Genomic DNA, 17992 nt, shown 5'->3' with positions numbered 1-17992 from the left:
ATATGAACTGTTCAGAAAAAACAGAATAGATCGAAGAGGTGGAGGAGTGGCACTGTATGTGAGGAAAGGGCTTACCTGTCAGGAAATTCTAGTGAAGGAGAGCATATCTACAGTGGAAAGCATCTGGGTGAAAATAAGCGAGGGGAAAACAAACAGTGTGGTGGTTGGTGTCTGCTACCGACCGCCTGACCAACGAGAGGATGTGGATGCTGCACTTTGTGAGCAGCTTGAGAAAATATCCAAACGGCAGGACCTTGTCATCATGGGTGACTTCAATTTCCCAGATGTGTGCTGGGAAACAAACTCTGCGAAGCGTCCTCAGTCATGCAAGTTTCTGACCTGCCTGGCTGACAATTTCATTTATCAAATGGTAGATGAACCCACAAGAGGTTCAGCCATACTGGACTTAATACTGACCAACAGGCAAGAGTTGGTGGATGAGGTGAAGGAGGTGGGGACCCTAGGGGGAAGTGACCATGTCCTCATAGAATTCCTTTTGAGATGGGGAGCCAAGGAAGCTTGTAGCCAGACGCGGATGTTGGATTTTCGTAGGGCAAACTTTAATAAACTCAGAGACATGATGAGTGTCATACCATGGACGAGAATGCTGGAAGGGAAGGGAGCATGTGAAGGGTGGGCGCTACTCAAACAAGAGCTATTGCATGCTCAATCAATGACTATTCCAGAAATACGAAAACACTGCAGGAGCTTTAAGAAGCCTATTTGGATGAACAGAGAACTTCAAGAGGAAATAAGAAAGAAAAGGAAAATGTTCAGGAAATGGAGGGAAGGACAGAGCTCTAAAGAAGAGTACCTACAGGTTACTAGGCACTGTAGATCAATCATCAGAAAGGCCAAAGCTGAGAGTGAGCTAAGATTGGCCAGGGAAGCCCACTGTAATAAGAAAAGATTTTTCAGTTACGTGAGGAGCAAACGTAAAGTAAAGGAGGCAATAGGCCCGCTGTTGGGTGCGGATGGACAAACTCTAACGAAAGATGCAGAGAAAGCAGAAAGGCTTAGTGCCTATTTTACATCTGTTTTTTCCCACAGGTCAAAGTGTTTAGGCACGTCTAGAGATGGCTGTAGCCAAAGGACAGTGTCTGGGTGGCAGGTTAACATGGATAGAGAGGTTGTCGAGAGGCATTTAGCTGCACTGGATGAGTTCAAATCCCCTGGTCCAGATGAAATGCACCCGAGAGTACTCAAAGAACTTTCCAGAGAACTTGCACAGCCCTTGTCCATCATCTTCGGAACCTCTTTAAGGACTGGAGATGTCCCGGAGGACTGGAAAAGAGCAAACGTTATTCCGATCTTCAAAAAAGGGAGGAAGGATGACCCGGGAAACTACAGACCAGTGAGTCTGACCTCTGTTGTGGGGAAGATAATGGAGCAGATATTAAAGGGAGCGATCTGCAAACATCTGGAGGACAATTTGGTGATCCAAGGAAGTCAGCATGGATTTGTCTCCAACAGGTCCTGCCAGACCAACCTAGTTTCCTTTTTTGACCAAGTAACAGGTTTGCTAGATCGGGGAAATTTGGTTGATGTCATTTACTTGGATTTTAGTAAAGCTTTTGACAAGGTTCCCCATGATGTTCTGATGGATAAGTTGAAGGACTGCAATCTGGATTTTCAGATCGTTAGGTGGATAGGGAATTGGTTAGAGAACCGCACTCAAAGAGTTGTTGTCAATGGTGTTTCATCAGACTGGAGAGAGGTGAGTAGCGGGGTACCTCAGGGTTCGGTGCTCGGCCCGGTACTTTTTAACATATTTATTAATGATCTAGATGAGGGGGTGGAGGGACTACTCATCAAGTTTGCAGATGACACCAAATTGGGAGGACTGGCAAATACTCTGGAAGATAGAGACAGAGTTCAACGAGATCTGAACACAATGGAAAAATGGGCAAATGAGAACAAGATGCAATTTAATAAAGATAAGTGTAAAGTTCTGCATCTGGGTCAGAAAAATGAAAAGCATGCCTACTGGATGGGGGATACGCTTCTAGGTAGCACTGTGTGTGAACGAGACCTTGGGGTACTTGTGGATTGTAAACTAAACATGAGCAGGCAGTGTGATGCAGCGGTAAAAAAGGCAAATGCCATTTTGGGCTGTATCAACAGAGGCATCACATCAAAATCACAAGATGTCATAGTCCCATTGTATACGGCACTGGTCAGACCACACCTGGAGTACTGTGTGCAGTTCTGGAGGCCTCACTTCAAGAAGGACATCGATAAAATTGAAAGGGTACAGAGGAGAGCGACGAAGATGATCTGGGGCCAAGGGACCAAGCCCTATGAAGATAGGTTGAGGGACTTGGGAATGTTCAGCCTGGAGAAAAGGAGGTTGAGAGGGGACATGATAGCCCTCTTTAAGTATTTGAAAGGTTGTCACTTGGAGGAGGGCAGGATGCTGTTTCTGCTGGCTGCAGAGGAAAGGACACGCAGTAATGGGTTTAAACTTCAAGTACAACGATATAGGCTAGATATCAGGAAAAAGTTTTTCACAGTCAGAGTAGTTCAGCAGTGGAATAGGCTGCCTAAGGAGGTGGTGAGCGCCCCCTCACTGGAAATCTTCAAGCAAAGGTTGGATACACACTTTTCTTGGATGCTTTAGGATGCTTAGGGCTAATCCTGCGTTGAGCAGGTGGTTGGACTAGATGGCCTGTATGGCCCCTTCCAACTCTATGATTCTATGATTCTATGATTCTATGATTCTAAGATTTTGCAATGCAAACTATATGTCATGCATTCTTGATCAGCTGGCACTTTATAACCTCATGGTTACACATTCCTTTTCTTGTAAACATTACACAAGAATGAACAGTTGGGCTTGCTTTTGTATGCCAGTGTATATCTTCTGACCTGAGAAATTAGTCTGCCCTATGTTCTACACCAGCAGGCCATGTTTTAAGGTAAGCTGTCCCTTCTCTTTTAGACAGCATCTGCACATTCATTGTGTACTCTGGCATCACTGCGATATAGCAGTCATTTTTATTATTATTTATTATACTAGTAATCAAGACCGCTGTACTTATAATACAGCGGGCGCTAGATAATGATCTCGCAGCCAGCGCGTCGGCAGGCCGCTGGCACGCGGGACATGGCGGCCTGACGCGGCGAGAGGTGCTTTGCCGGCAAGGGAGCAACTGTGAGAGAGGCCAATCGGGAGGCGCTTTGCGTCTGCCAATAGGCCCCACCGATGGTCTGTCCAGAGGAAGGGGCCAATCGGCACCCTTCCTCATCCCGGACAGAGCCCGCCCTAACTCCTCCCCCTAATCCCTTACGGCTTTATTTAGTCTGCGGTGGCGCCGCGGGCGGGGGTTAAGATATTATTAAGATATTATTATTTGCAGTTGGGTTAGCATGGTCATATCGGAAAATACATTTGCAAAGGATTGCTATGGTGCAATATCCAATTGATGTATGTAAGGTGCACAAATAACACAAGAAATAGAAAATGCGTGTCTCTTTGAGAAGAAATTACAAGGTGGCTTTTCCATGGGATAGGGACTCAAAGCTCTTTTGTTGTTACCTCTTGTGACAGACAGCATTTTAGAAGTAAACTTCCAATTGCTGGAGTATCAGAGAAGTGGGAGATTAGGAGTTAAACCTTCATGCAGCAAGAGAGTTTGAATATTCCTGTCAGTGATGATTTGGAGGGAAAATATTCCACACAGTGTGGGAAGTGTTTAGGGGCTCATCATATCTGTCTTACTATATTAAAACAAAACCCAAATGAGTGTGCAACTTTCAGAGTTTTCCAGAACTCTTTCTCATGCTAGATGCCTTTTCTTCAGGGGCATAGTGGATGAAGGGGATCTAAGCCAATGGCTTCTCCGGCTGGGCCTCCCTCCCTCCTGCTCTAACCTCTCCTGAGGTTGCTCAGGCACCAGGAGGTTCAAGCCAGAAACAATATTTTTCTCAGGTCTATTCCTGGGTGCAGCCTAAGCCCCTCTCCCCTCTGAGGCCTGCACTGGGCCTGCTGGGCTCTGAGGCCACCTCTGGTGCATTTCCGGTATGGCTGCACCCTTTTTCTTTCTCTTCAGCCCCTGGTTGGGCTGCCTGCCTCAGGGATGGCAGGATGGAACTGTGCATTCCCAAGGAGCCCTCTACCTGGCCTGCAGGTCCCTCTGGAGCAGGGGAGTGTGAGAATGGGGTGCCACCCCCAAACTTAGGATTTTTGTTTTTGGCTTTTTCTAACTCAACAGCAATCTCATACTGTACTTCTAGAATTCCAATGGTTTCACGTAGCCGAAGCTTAGTAAGAAAAGGCATCCCTTGTCTGGTAATTTGGTTTTTCTTTTCTTTTTTGGTAGCATCTAAAAATAATTCAGCCTCTCCCATTTTCAGAGTCATTAAGATTAAAATTAGTAAGAAACAAACAAACAACACTGACATTTAATAGTTGGACCATTGTTAAGATATAATGAGGGTAAAAAGAAGAGAGAGCTTGGTGTATTGGGACAGCACTCCTGTTAGAAATCTGGCATGCTATTTTTAGACATGCTTGGTTTGTTACCTGCAGCAGTATGTCAAAATATTTTGAGATTTCTTTTGTCAAAGGACTTTGGATATTTCTGTCTTCTAAGCTGGGATGCCCCTGTGCATTACAAGTCCCTTGTTTCCCCCTTTAAAATATGCCAAACACATTCCCTGCAAACCTGCAAGCTCTTAATTTTTCTGGTTCCTTCCATTGCATAGAACCATAGAGTTGGAAGGGGCCATAGAGGCCTTCTAGTCTAACTCCCTGTGCAATGCAGAATCAGCTTAAAGCATCCCTGACAAGTCCAGCTGCTGCTTGAAGAATACCAGTGAAAGGGAGCTCACCACTTCCCTGCCCCCCTTTTCACTGCTCAACTATCTTACAGTAAAAGAAAAAAGAAACATTCCTAACCCCCAGCTGGTACCTTTCCTCCTGTACTTTATACCAATTATTGTGAGTCCTGTCCTCTGCTGCCAACAGGAACAGTTCCCTGGCTAGTCAACTAGTTGGAGCCCACCATAGGACCTGCTTAGTGCTGGATCACTGTTGCTTCCTCTTTCAGACAAAAGCAGAAGGTAAGTGGCAGCTGCCACCACTGCCGTCCCTTTTGCAGACTGCTTGCCCAGCAAAGGACTGTGACGGCTGCTAGGAGCACCAGTAGCCATTTGTACAGTGATAAGGGCAGGTGAGCGAGCAGAGGCAGTGCTGCCTCTGTATGTACAACAGTGGCAGACTTTCATAATCCAGCCCTTCGACTGTAATCAGCAAAGTGTACACCTGTGCTAATGCCAATGGCCTCAGGGGGGATATCTAGTACAGACCTACTGTCAAAACCCTTTGTCACTTGGGCTATGTGTTCCCTTTGGCTGGGAGATCCAGAAATCTTTTGTGTATCAGTTTGCTTTCACCAGTCCTCAGAATGTCAAGATTACCATTATCTTCTAGGATCTAGTGAGTGCTGTTTTCATCAACACATGGCAGTGTATAAAATCTGGAGGTCGTAGTTGCTAAGCAGCATGAGAGACTGATTTATATGGCTAAGTGGTTAGAAAGAGACTTCGTAATGTTTATATGCAGATAAAGCACTGGAAAGATTAGAATCTGAGAGTATAGTTTAGTTTCCCAAGACCTGGCTTTGAATGACACTAAGTTGCTTCAGTGAATCAATACACTCTTGGGAAGGGTTGCCATGCGGACTGTAGATTCCTAATCTGCACCATCATTGCTCCTGAATATGTATACCCACATTCTATTCTAGGGTAAGCAGCACTTGTCTTTCTAGCCTTCTGATTTAAATCAACCTTTTATTGCCTTTTATGCAAGAACATCTTCTGTGGTATACCAGGGTATGCTGCTAAGAAGCAGAGTCAGGTGGAGGAATTTAGAAAACTGCGAGAATCTGTTCCTATCAGAATGTACATAGATACTGGAGAGATAATAGAAATCTTTATAAAGACAACAGCAATCTTCAGTATATTAAAATCAATCCTAAAATATCCAAAACAAGATTGGTAACTGTGTTTGTCCATAGCAGTTGGAAAGAGCAAGAGTCCAGTACCTTAAAGACTAACAAAATTTATGGCAGGGTATGAGCTTTCATGAATCACAGCTTACCTCTTCAGATTCTTCCTAACTGAAGACTCATGAAAGCTGCCACAAAATTTGTTAGTCTTAAAGGTGCTACTGGGCTCTTGCTCTTATCCAAAACAAATGGAAGACACATTCACTGTCCTTCATTAGACTTATAAAGGACAAGAGTGTCAAAATCAAACAGGCCAGAAGACTAAATGCTCATCTGACAGAGGAGCTCATTGGCCCCCAGTTTCAGGGGGGTGGTGTCAGTTTTGCTTAGGAGAGATTGTACTTGTTCAGCCAGTAATCAGCTTCCCAAAGTAACGCTTAGCATCCCGTGAAAGAGTGTTTTCCTGCCTTATCTTGATTTAAGCAGGTTCTCTGAGAAGTGGCATAGACATTTTCTAAATAAATATCAGCTCCCCCTCTTCTTCCTACAGAGCATCATTCTTAGCTACAAATATAGACACCTTTCCAAATTTGCACTCTCTACTCAGTTCCACTTAAAGGCACTATAGTCTGTTCTCTTCACCCTGTAATGATTTAAAAGGAATGGTAGAAGAGGCTGATGATGAGTCATGCCTTTACCTTATGAAGCTCATCTGCTTCTTTGCCCTGAAAATGCACAAACTTCTTGCCCTTTACCACATTCCATACATAGGCTTCCTTGGAGACCCTGACAATGGGGATCTTCAAGTAGGTCATATCTTAATGTTTTAACTTCCAGGTTGAGTTGTAACTCTTTGGAGGAGATTTCTTTCTGTCTTCATGCTTGTTCCTATTCTCTAAGGCAGGGATTCCCAACCAGGGGTCCATGAAACCCTGGGAGTCCCCAGGAGCCCTGAAGGGGGGGGGTCCCTGGGAGTTCTGAAGTGGCGTGGTATGGAGGGTCCAGGCTGTCTTCACAGCTCCCACTCTTCTTTCCAGCTTACATGAGGTGGAGCCCCCGTAGTAGTAGTAAAGGCAGGGGGAGGGAGCAAAAGGAGGGCTAAAGGTGTGGATGGTGATGTCACTTCTGGAGATGTGGCAGGGGGTGACCAACTGACATCATTTCAGGGGTCTTTGAAGTCTGAAAAAAAATTCAGGGGCTCCTCTGCAGTCAAAAGGTTGAAAAAGGCTGCTCTATAGAGCCAATTGGAACATTCCTTGAAACATCCTTTGCTTCTGGGACTTTGCTGCCTTACCTGCTTGTGTGTATGAGAGAGTGAAACATTCTTTTCCTGCTTTGTACTTCTTGTAGACTGAGATGGCTCACTCAGCTTACAGACAGGAAATGCTGATGAACTTTAAGTTAGTACAGTATTTTACACAGGCCATGCTGAATGCAGTGCTTAAGATGAGTAAATGTCAAGGGAGATGTTTTTGTTTGCAGAAGAGGAATAATCCATATTCTTACACAAACATCAATGATGTGATAGTTACATTGTATTATAGATGCTTATATTTCTCTGACCCTACCTGTGCATTCTGCATATTTCCAGTCCTCTTAGACCCCAGAGATAGCCCCTAGGTAGTTTCTTCTTCTACCACTTGGGATGTGAGGTTGCATAGTTGTGTGAGAAAAGGATCTCCTGACCCACCCTTCTCAGTTTGATACCGTAGAGATCACAAAACAGCAGCTTGTGAGGAAGGTAATCCAGCAAGTTTCTCAAAGCCCAAGGGACAAATGGTAGAGGTTTGTTTTTATATGTACACAAGCAAGTTGTAGAGAAAGTCTACAAAGTTAAAACTATATAATGCAGGAAAAAACAATTTCTTGCTTGCCGAGTACTTGAATGTATGATCTTCAGAATATCTTCCTGCTTTAGAAGATGGCTTAGCCTTATCTCTGGCACTACAATAAGTAGGCCCATGGACTTGGCAAAAATGGGGCAAGGGGCTAGACTGACCAACACTTACTTCTTTCGAATACATATTTCTAGGGGTCTTTGGGAGACAGGAGTTTGTTTTCTGAACCAATCAAAAAAGGGGGGGGGCATTCAAAGCTTCCACCAAAGGAGGTGTTGACCAATAAACATTTTTCCTTAGGATCCTGTATGGACCCATATAGTGTGGAGTGCACTATATATGAAGTGGTATGCAACTGACATCTGGGCACTGACAGAACCACCTATGTTCTGCAGGGCCTGCAAAATGGCACTCTTCTGCCAGGCATTGAGTTGAGGCCAGAGCAAGTCACCAACTAGCACAGCCAATAAAATCTAGGGGCCTCCATTCACTTTTGGATCATTCTCGCTCTTAACATTATGGGAAGAAGCAGACTAAGAAACAGGCAAAAACAGAGCTTTTAAAATTTTAATATGATTTTAACTGTGATTTTATAATATATTATATATGGAATGAATGTTGTAAACCACCCCAAGGCCATTTGCAGGGAAAGGCGGTCTACAAAGCCAACAAACAAGAAGGGTTAGTCCATGGGTTACTGTGACAGATGACAAAGGTATGATAGCAGAACCCCCACCCACCCACCCACCTGCGTATGCCACAACCACTGGAATGCTGAGGTACTGTAGGGCAGGGGTAGTCAACCTGTGGTCCTCCAGATGTCCATGAACTACAATTCCTATGAGCCCCTGCCAGCGTTTGCTAACAGGGGCTCATGGGAATTGTACTCCATGAATCCTAGAATCATAGCGTTGGAAGGTGCCATACAGGCCATCTAGTCCAACCCCCTGCTCAATGCAGGATCAGCCCTAACCATCCTAAAGAACATCTGGAGGACCACAGGTTGACTACCCCTGCTGTAGGGTTTTGTGCTGCAGTGCAAACTCAGAGCAGGACAGGTCTGTTCCTTCCATAAAAGATAAAGAATCTTTCCCACAACATAAAGACTGTCCCCAAACACTAAAAAAATAGTTCTGACAAATTGAAATCTCCCCCCCCCTCTTGTTTGTGCTTAATTCTATAAATAAAATCCCTGGTTAAATTTCTTAGTTTGTATTGTTAAACACACTTACCAGGAATATGTCCCATTGAACACAGTGGGGTTGGCTGCTGAGTATGCATTCCTGGCTGGCTAGCCTGGTCTTGGTAGATCTGGAAAGCTAAGCAGGGCTAACCCCAGCTAGTAGTTGGATGGGGGGGACCTTTAGGAAATACCAAGGTCATGTGAAATGGCAAACCACCTCTGAATGTCTTTTGCCTTGAAAATTCTACAAGGTCACCGTAAATCAGTTGTGACTTGACAACAAAATAACAAAACAAAAGGCTGTTGCACTACATGTACTTTATGAACTGTCACCACAATGCAAGATGTAGTGGTTTCTAATCTATCGCTTGTTCCCTTTGTTTATATTCTCAGTGTGTCATATGATGACGTACCTGTAAGCCAATGAACACACCAGTGTTCAATATAAAGTACCGTATTTGCCAATATAAGTATAAGACGACTGGGCGTATAAGATGACCCCCCAACATTTCCACTCAAAATATAGTTACATCACATTACAGTACCTGTCATTGTCACCATTGTACGGCCGCAGCATGACTGCAGTGCCTCCGGCCCGCCCCTACATCTCCCTGTGACCGGCACTAGTGCACAAGAGCGCATGTGCGAGCTCTGGATAGACAAGGGGCGGGTCGGAGTGCCGCTGCTTCCCACCGAGCAGAACAGGCCGGTCACGCCGAAAAGGCTTGCACCCCTGTCCCGCTGCTGATGCTCGCCGCAGCCACACTGATGACCCGCCACGGCCGCGCTGGATACTGGGCGATACTGGATGATATGTAAAATGAGGTGGGCGGGCATCGGGAGGCCACTATGGGCACTTGGGTGGGCATCGGGAGGCCACTATGGGCAGCTATGTCTATCCCAACTGAAGTGCACCCGGCGTATAGGACAACCCCCGCACTTGAAGGCATGTTTTTCAGGGGGGGAAGTAGTCTTATATGCCAGCAAATACTGTATATGTGGCCTGCTCCTAAGTTTAAGAAAAAAATGTCCACAGTTTCACTGTGTCTACTCAGCAAATATCGGGTTTTAGCAAGTTTTTCATAAGAAATTTTTGATTTTGGTTTTGTTGGTCACTTGTTAAATCATTTGGAATGTACCAGTCTAAAGGTGGAGTGTAAATGTTTTAAGGAATAAGAATAATGCAGGCTACCAGCATGATGGGCAAGAGGCCAGGGGATTCAGGGATGAAATTTTTTCATGAATACTGTTCTGGTTTTGCACACGTAGCATATACAATGATACTTCTGAAAGAACTTTGTAACATAGTGGACTATGATTCTTTGATAAAGCATGCTCCTTTGTTTAATAAGGTAGAGCAAAGGTTAATTGTTCTCCCAGATCATGGGCATGTTCTTGTCACTGAGAGGTCTTCTCATGCATGGATTCTGAATCTGGAAGAGCTTGAGGAAACAGTTTGGGAAGCGGTATGTGAAAATGTGTGAATAATGGTATAAATTATTTCACCCGAATGACATTTCCTTAAGAACTAGTCAAGGGTACGTAAGGAAGACCTGACATCATTGCTGTGCTACCTGCTGATGAACATGGTATGCCAGTATGTCAGTGGGAGATACTGGAACAATGTTGTAGAGGGGATGTGATGTGACTTGGGTCTGGGGGTGGATGGGGCTGAAGATTGATTTGTAAAAAATAAAAGGAAAGGATGAGTTAGGACCATTTTTTAAATACAGATTTTAACTATTTATATGCTATATATTGTCACAAGATGTCATGGCACCATTATACCGGAATTCATCTTTAGATTAGGTTGGTGGGAAAGTGCATTAGAAGATTTGTGGTATTGGATCTGTAGTAATTAAGAAATTCAGCAGTATCTGTGATCAGAGTGTTTCTAGAGAAATGTTACTAGCTGTGAATGCAGATAAATTTATTAGGCCATTCCCAGCACTTTCTAACGCTAAACTTCAGTCCTATCCGTAGAATTGCCCTGTAAATTGCAGCTAGAGAAAATGCTGTTTATCCAGAGAGGATTATTGTGCCTTGGTTGTGTTTCAGGGAGAGATTCTATGTGACCCCGTCCTGTCATTGTACTGCCAGGATGGAAGAAGCCACACTTCCTGAATACTTTCTTCCTTATTCATTTTTGAGGACATTGCTTTAACCACATATTTTTGCTTTGGGGGCAGTCCTGTACCGGATAATTTTGGATGTTAGCATGGATTTTCTAAGTGTTAATTGCACTTGACTCTATCCCAATTCCAGAAACAGGTAAATTTGACACCCAGTTCTAGGTGCTTGTAGATACATGCTGCCCAACAGGACCTTTTCTGGTGCCCACCAATTTTTAAAAAGTAGGTGGAGCCATATGGAACTGTTGCTCAGCAGGTCTTCTGACTGACCACCTAGAGATCAGACTAATTGTGCTGATTGAAAGGGCTGTTTCAATTGGAACAGCCAACACAGTATTGGCTTTATTCTCTCTCACTAATCTTTCCTAGTGTATTTTAAAAATTACCTGCTCCTTTTCTGCACTTGGGCTTTTTTATGTAAGTAGCTCCTCCTCCTGTGGCAGCCATGTTGTGGTTAGCTTTGTCTCCTGTAGCTGCCATTTTGTACTTGTGTCCACAACCCTGTGTCAGAATACCAAAGGTGCCCATGGGCTCAAAAATGTAGGGATCCCTGCCCAACTCTGAGAATCTTTGGCTGTCATGAGTTTTGACTGGAGACAGGAGACCCCCAAACCCAGTTCATCATAGCTGACTATTATAAACAACTGTGATGATACTTAAAAGAAGAAAGAAATTGAAATAAAACAAAGTTACATCTTGGTCAAGCATTCTGGAATTGTTACTGAACCATGTTTCCCTTTCAGAAATACTTACTGCCTTGGACTTTATAATCTCTCAGGCTTTAAAAAGGCTCATATCATAGCTCATCTAATAAATATAAAGTTGATGATTCTATTATATGAATAATAGAAAAAATTATTCACGCTTTACATTTGATAATATCCTAGGCAAGATTGAGTACTCTGTTCACCATGATAATATTCATATTTCTTCACTAGGCAGTGTGTGTATTTGGGATTGGGGAAGGTGTTGCTGACTTCTTTTTGCATATATGAATTAACACCCTATAGCCTTAAAGCTAGTTGTTCTTAATCTTCATCAGGAGAATTAGTCGCACAGTTAGCAAAACAAAGCATTTTCCCCTGGGGTAACTACATACTGTATAATGTCTCTGAACATGCTTTTAGAAGTAAATCAGATGTGGTCCTAAACAAAGCCATCTTCCACTGCTTCGTAATGATTGAAAGGGGGCTAGATGTACCTCCCTTGGGAGGGTGTTCCATTGTCATGAGGCTGCCACTGCATAGGCCATTTCTCATATACTCACCAAACAAGCTTCTTTGATTCAGGGGATAGGAAGACTTCTCCCTGTGATTTTAATTCCTAGGGAGAACACAGTCCTTCAGACACCCCGGTCCTAAGCTATGCAGAAGAAGAGCTGGTTTTTATACTCCACTTTTCACTACTCAAAGGAGTCCCATAGCGACTTACAATAGCCTTCCCTTTTCCCCGCAACAGATACCCTGTGAGGCAGATGAAGCTGAGAACTGTGATTGGCCCAAGGTCACTCAACTGTGAAAGAATGGGGAATCAAACCCCATGTAGGGCTTTAAAGGTCAAAACGAACACCTTGAATTGGGATCAGTAGTGGATCAGTAGCAGGGTAGTTGTTGTAATATTGGTGTCACGTGTTTCCAATAGCTGACCCTGACCAGCAGTCTATCCACAGAATTCTGCACTAGCTGCAGCCCCCCAAAATCTCTTCAAGGATTGCCCCAAGTAGATCTCATTGCAGTGGCCAGTTAAGATATAACTAAGGTATGGATCACTGTAGCTAGAGCTGACTGTCCCAGAAATGAATGTAATCGATCACCTGCCAAAGGTAGGCAAAAGTGCTTCATGCCACCACAGTCTCCTGGCTTAACCCCATCTAAGCCAGAGGAGATCTGAAGTCCCAGGTCTGTCTTTTTACTAACTTGAAGAACCTCTGTCTTGACAGGATTAAATTTCAGCTTGTTCACCCTCCTTCAACTCATTGCTGGCTCCAAGCCCCAGTTCAGAACATTAGCCGCATCCTTGGAATTAAGTGGAAAAGAAAGGTAGAGCTGGGTATCATCCACATATGGATTGACACCACAGCCCTGACCTCCTGATGACCTCTCCCAGTAGCTTCAAACAGTTCGGGAAATAAGTTCGGAAATTATATAGTTCGGGAAATAAGATTGAGCCCTGTTGAACCCCTCAGGCCATAGGGCAAAGCATGAATCCCTCAGAACCACCCTCTGAGACAGGCCTCCGCCAGACAGCACTTGAACTACTGTAACACAGTGCCTCCCAATGCCCATGCTGGGAGGCTGCTCAGTAGGATACTATGGTCATAGAATCATAGAATCATAGAATCATAGAGTTGGAAGGGGCCATACAGGCCATCTAGTTCAACCCCCTGCTCAACGCAGGATCAGCCCAAAGCATCCTAAAGCATCCAAGAAAAGTGTGTATCCAACCTTTGCTTGAAGACTGCCAGTGAGGGGGAGTTCACCGCCTCCTTAGGCAGCCTATTCCATGTGTAGTTAGAAATGTGATGTTTTAAAATTATGATTATGTTTTTAATATGATGAATTAGTGCATTTTATGTAATAAATATTTGCAAATGTTAAAAATTATTTTTGCAGCTCAACCTTTTGAGCCGGTGCTCGCACAGGGGGGATATCTTTACCTTTACCTTTAATTCTCAGTAGAGGTCATGAGTGTAGGCAATCGAAACACTCCCAGTTCTAAATCCCATCATGAAGCCAGATTGAAAGAGGCCCAGAAGATCAGCCAGAAGATCATAGTCAGGGGGTAACCACACTGGTTTCCAGTACAACAGCTAGATTTGAGCCCAGTAGGGATACTGAGGAGAGTTGGGTGAAACCCACAGTGGGGATTTGAATTTGTCAGAGGATAACTCTGGCAAGAAGGACCAGCTGAATTAAAGCAGATGGTTACATGCAGATGGTTCCTGTAGCAATCCAATTAAAAAGCACTTGGCAGATGCTGGTAGTGGAAGAAGAGAATAACAAGTTGAGGGAGGGAATTTGCAGTGAAAATAGTGTGCTGCAGTCTTAAAACGTCAACTCCTCACACATCTCTATTGGTGGCCTGTGTCCTGGCATCTCTATACAGCCACAGATAATGGAAACAACAACAAGCTTTATTCAGCTTTATTCCAGATCCATGAGGCAAATGTCGGTTGTGTTTCTTTTGGCTCCTGAGATTTCAGTAACTTCTCAACCAACAGATCTTGAAACTTGTTTATTTTTCTTTCTAATGACAGCTGAGATTCTTTTCCTTCTGCAAATGTTGATATGTTACCTGACAAAGATGCACTGGTAAATCTGTCTTTTATGTGACAATGTTATGACGATTTAATGCTATGATCTGCAAGTTCCTCTGAATACCCAGTAGCCATTTTAATTACAGATATGTAAGGGGAAAAGGTGAATCTCCACAATTTAAAAAGCTGAATAATTGTTATTAATGAAAGCCATGAATTTGGAGGAACTACTGGTTGTTATGGAGTTACAAAGCTATAATGGTTTAGCAGTTACGGATATATTAAGAAATCTCCAAATCCCTCCAGTGGTGTAGGAGAGGGATTGACAGGAGCTGGGACAAAAAAGAATGGTGCTGATGGGGGTGGGACTTTCAAAAGTGCACACCTTCATGTCCACATGGTGTGCATATGTGTGTTGTGACTGTTCCCAAGAGATAGTGTCTAATCAGGTTTAGGACAGGTTGGAACAAAGCAGAGATTGGACAATTGGGGAATCATCATGGGAATATCCTCCCCCATAAAAATACCCCCACTTACGTTTGGATGCAAAACTGCTGTGTCTAAACAACCTCTGATGGACATTGTGAGAGCAGCCTGGTTTGCTGAGCCTTTTCTAGTTTCTAAGCTTGCCATTCAGAAGTGAAATATGCCTGAGAGCAGAAGAGCAATGCTGAATTTCCATTTGGTAGCTGGGAGTCAGTTTATGGCGGGAACTGGAACTTACAAAACCCTTTAAAAGAGCCCATACTGCTTTGCTTCAGACAGAAATGGGCTGCTAGTTTTTAATCCACTGTCTTTTCCCTCCCACATTGGGATGAAGCATTTACAGTACCAGCTGTAATTTCCAATGGAGCATTAAAAGCAATCATGGTTTGCCTAGAGGTAGTTTGTAAAGGAGTTACTGATGCCATTACACATCAGAGTAAAAGACAGTGGTGTTCTGAAGGGGAAAGTTTAGGAACATAAATGTGTACTGCTATCTCGTACGTAATCTCCAGTCTGTGGAAGAGTTTATTGACCAGGAACTGAAATCCTTAGTAGCTTTGTTATCAGATGGTTGTCCGAGTTACCTTTTCCCTTTGATCAAATAGTCAGCTATGTTATGCAGTCTGATAAAAGACAAAAGATTATTTATTGAGCATTTGCAGATCATCAGAGAACCAATGCAGAATAAGAGAGAGAATCAATGATGTTTTCAGCCATTTACGGTTTCATTTCATTTTTTGAAGAGGAGGAAATGGGCCCTCTCATTCTTCCTTTGCTGTTTTAATCTTTGTATAAAGACTAGCAAGAAAGCCCATTGCAACCAGGGGACACTGGCAGGCACAGATCTCTCTCTGTCTCTCTCTCTCTCGCAACAGGAGCCATTGCAGGCAATCAGGGCTGTAGCATCCAGGGAGGGAGGGCAGGAGCTGTAGGTGCAGGGCCAATCAGGGTGCAGCCAGTTTGCTGCCTGCACCCTGATTGCCCCTATTCCAACTTGGATAGCCAGGACACTCTTCACCCCCAGGGCTGTTTCACAAATACTAAGAGGAACAATGGATAAGGATTTATACAATGCTATTGTATTTGTAAGAGCTTCTTGTGGCGCAGAGTGGTAAGGCAGCCATCTGAAAGCTTTGCCCATAAGGCTGGGAGTTCAATCCCAGCAGCCGGCTCAAGGTTGACTCAGCCTTCCATCCTTCCGAGGTCGGTAAAATGAGTACCCAGCTTGCTGGGGGGGGTAAATGGTCGTGACTGGGGAAGGCACTGGCAAACCACCCCATATTGAGTCTGCCATGAAAACGCTAGAGGGCGTCACCCCAAGGGTCAGACATGACTCGGTGCTTGCACAGGGGATACCTTTACCTTTACCTTATTGTATTTGTGAGAAATTGTATATTGTTTCCAATTTTTTTAGGATTTTTACATTAGACATTTTACACTTAAATTTTTGTTATCTACCTCAGATTTTAAACTAAGGAAGAATAGAAATACTTCATTATAAATCACAGAATCATAGAGGTGAAAGGATACCTTCAGGGTTATCTAGTGCAACCTCTTGCAGAATGCAGGAAATTGACAACTACCTGCCCACCCACAGTGACCCCAATTCCATGCCTAAACGATGCCCCCCCCCCAAGAAAACAGAACCCCTAGCCAGTCGGGCCTAGAGGAAATAGGCCTCCCAAATACACACGCGCGCGCGCGCGCACACACACACACACACACATATACTAGGGGCTAAGCGTGTTGCATTCAGGAAACAATGGATGCTAGATTGGGGGGGGGTGTGGAGTGGAAGAACTCTGTAGATGGCCTCTCCCCTCACCCCAGGACCTGGAAAGGCTGCAGGCTGGAGACCCCTGGGCAGGGAATTCACCGGCAGGGGAAGCTGTCATGCAGCAGGGATCTGCATCCTCTGCGCCTTGGAGGAAAGTGGAAGGAGGAGGGGGTGGTCGGGTGGGGTATGGAAGGTGATTGGCTGGTTGCTGGACAAATAGGCAAGCTGGTTGGAGGAGGAAGCACCTAGGGGTGGGACAGCTTAAGCCATGAGACACGCTCCTCCTCCAAAGCCTTACCAGAAATATATTATGTGGAACAGATGTATTTACAAGAGCTTACAAGTCTGTGTAGTAGGTCTTTTTTAATGCAATTGGATAATAAAACAAGTGCGACCTTGCAAAGTATTTATGTCCTTTCCTTTTTCCTTGCCTTACTCACTTTCTTTGTGCGGTATTCATGAAGATACTCTGCAGAAAGTGCTGATTCTCTTTTAAACTTTGCCCAGTAGTTTTGTGGTCTGTTGCCTACACATGTCTGCTTGCTGCACTTGGCAAACATATTGATGCCATGTGATGAGTAGGCAGGTGTGATTTCACAGTGCTTCTACTTGTTGATTTGCTGCAGTGAGTGGCAGAATTGGAAAGATTTTTCTCTTAAAAATTCATAGTGAGTGTGATTCACTTCCACTCTGGATGAAAGGTGGTTCTATCACTTCTATATCTGGATAAGTTGTTTTCATGGGATTCAGGGGGATCAGCACAAAAATGGAAAAGAGCTCCACTTCAGCTCATATAGCTAATGTGAAGAAATTTATAATTCATGTGCAGTTCTTTAATGGCAGCACAGATGGTATTAACATGGTGATTTCATCCAGTTACCGATGTAAGCTCAGTAACCTGGCATGCTCAGTTTATGGCAAGTGTTCATCAATGTGTTTACTTTCTTTCATGTAGGCAGCCCTTTAGGGCTTCCTTGTGAATGGACAGACCACAGCTGGACCTCTCACATTCATGCACAAGAACATTCAGAGTGGGGGGAAAGAGAAGACAGCATGGCTTAATTCAAAAACCTGTCATGCCCTAACAGGATGAGCCTGTGCAAGAATGCTTTTCCCTTACTGTCAAGATGTGAACAGTTAGTCTCACATTTTGGTAAGGGATATTTACGGAAAGATTCTCTTAGTCAGAAGGTGTCATTTATTACATTGCACTGGGCACATTTTAATGTGTTTTGGATATTTAAGCTCTGCTTTCTTCCCCAGTTGGCACCTATGAAAGTGAATAGTCCAAGGTCACCCAGCAAGCTCTTGCAGCAGAGTAGGGACTTGAACCTGGGTCTCTTAGGCCCCCGTCCGACAGTAAGCACTA

The 17992-nt window shown here is 44.1% G+C and overlaps 1 protein-coding gene across 4 annotated transcripts in view; it reads left to right on the top strand.

Annotated features, from left to right (window-relative positions):
* Nucleotides 1-17992, top strand: part of SLC25A22 (solute carrier family 25 member 22) — a 93236-nt gene that overhangs the window by 28106 nt on the left and 47138 nt on the right. The window contains exon 1 of one of the 4 annotated variants that reach the window (XM_077321399.1): nt 10329-10438. The exons of the other annotated variants lie outside the window; for them this stretch is intronic. The gene's annotated coding sequence lies outside the window, so the exon portion shown is untranslated. Of the gene's footprint in view, nt 1-10328; nt 10439-17992 lie in introns of those variants that run through there. 4 annotated transcript variants of the gene reach the window in all.

The sequence above is a fragment of the Paroedura picta genome, chromosome 2 (genome assembly GCF_049243985.1).
Source record: "Paroedura picta isolate Pp20150507F chromosome 2, Ppicta_v3.0, whole genome shotgun sequence".
In the NCBI taxonomy this organism is placed as follows: domain Eukaryota; kingdom Metazoa; phylum Chordata; class Lepidosauria; order Squamata; family Gekkonidae; genus Paroedura; species Paroedura picta.
The sequence above is the reverse complement of the archived record's forward strand: the minus strand, read 5'-3'. Positions and strand labels throughout refer to the sequence as shown.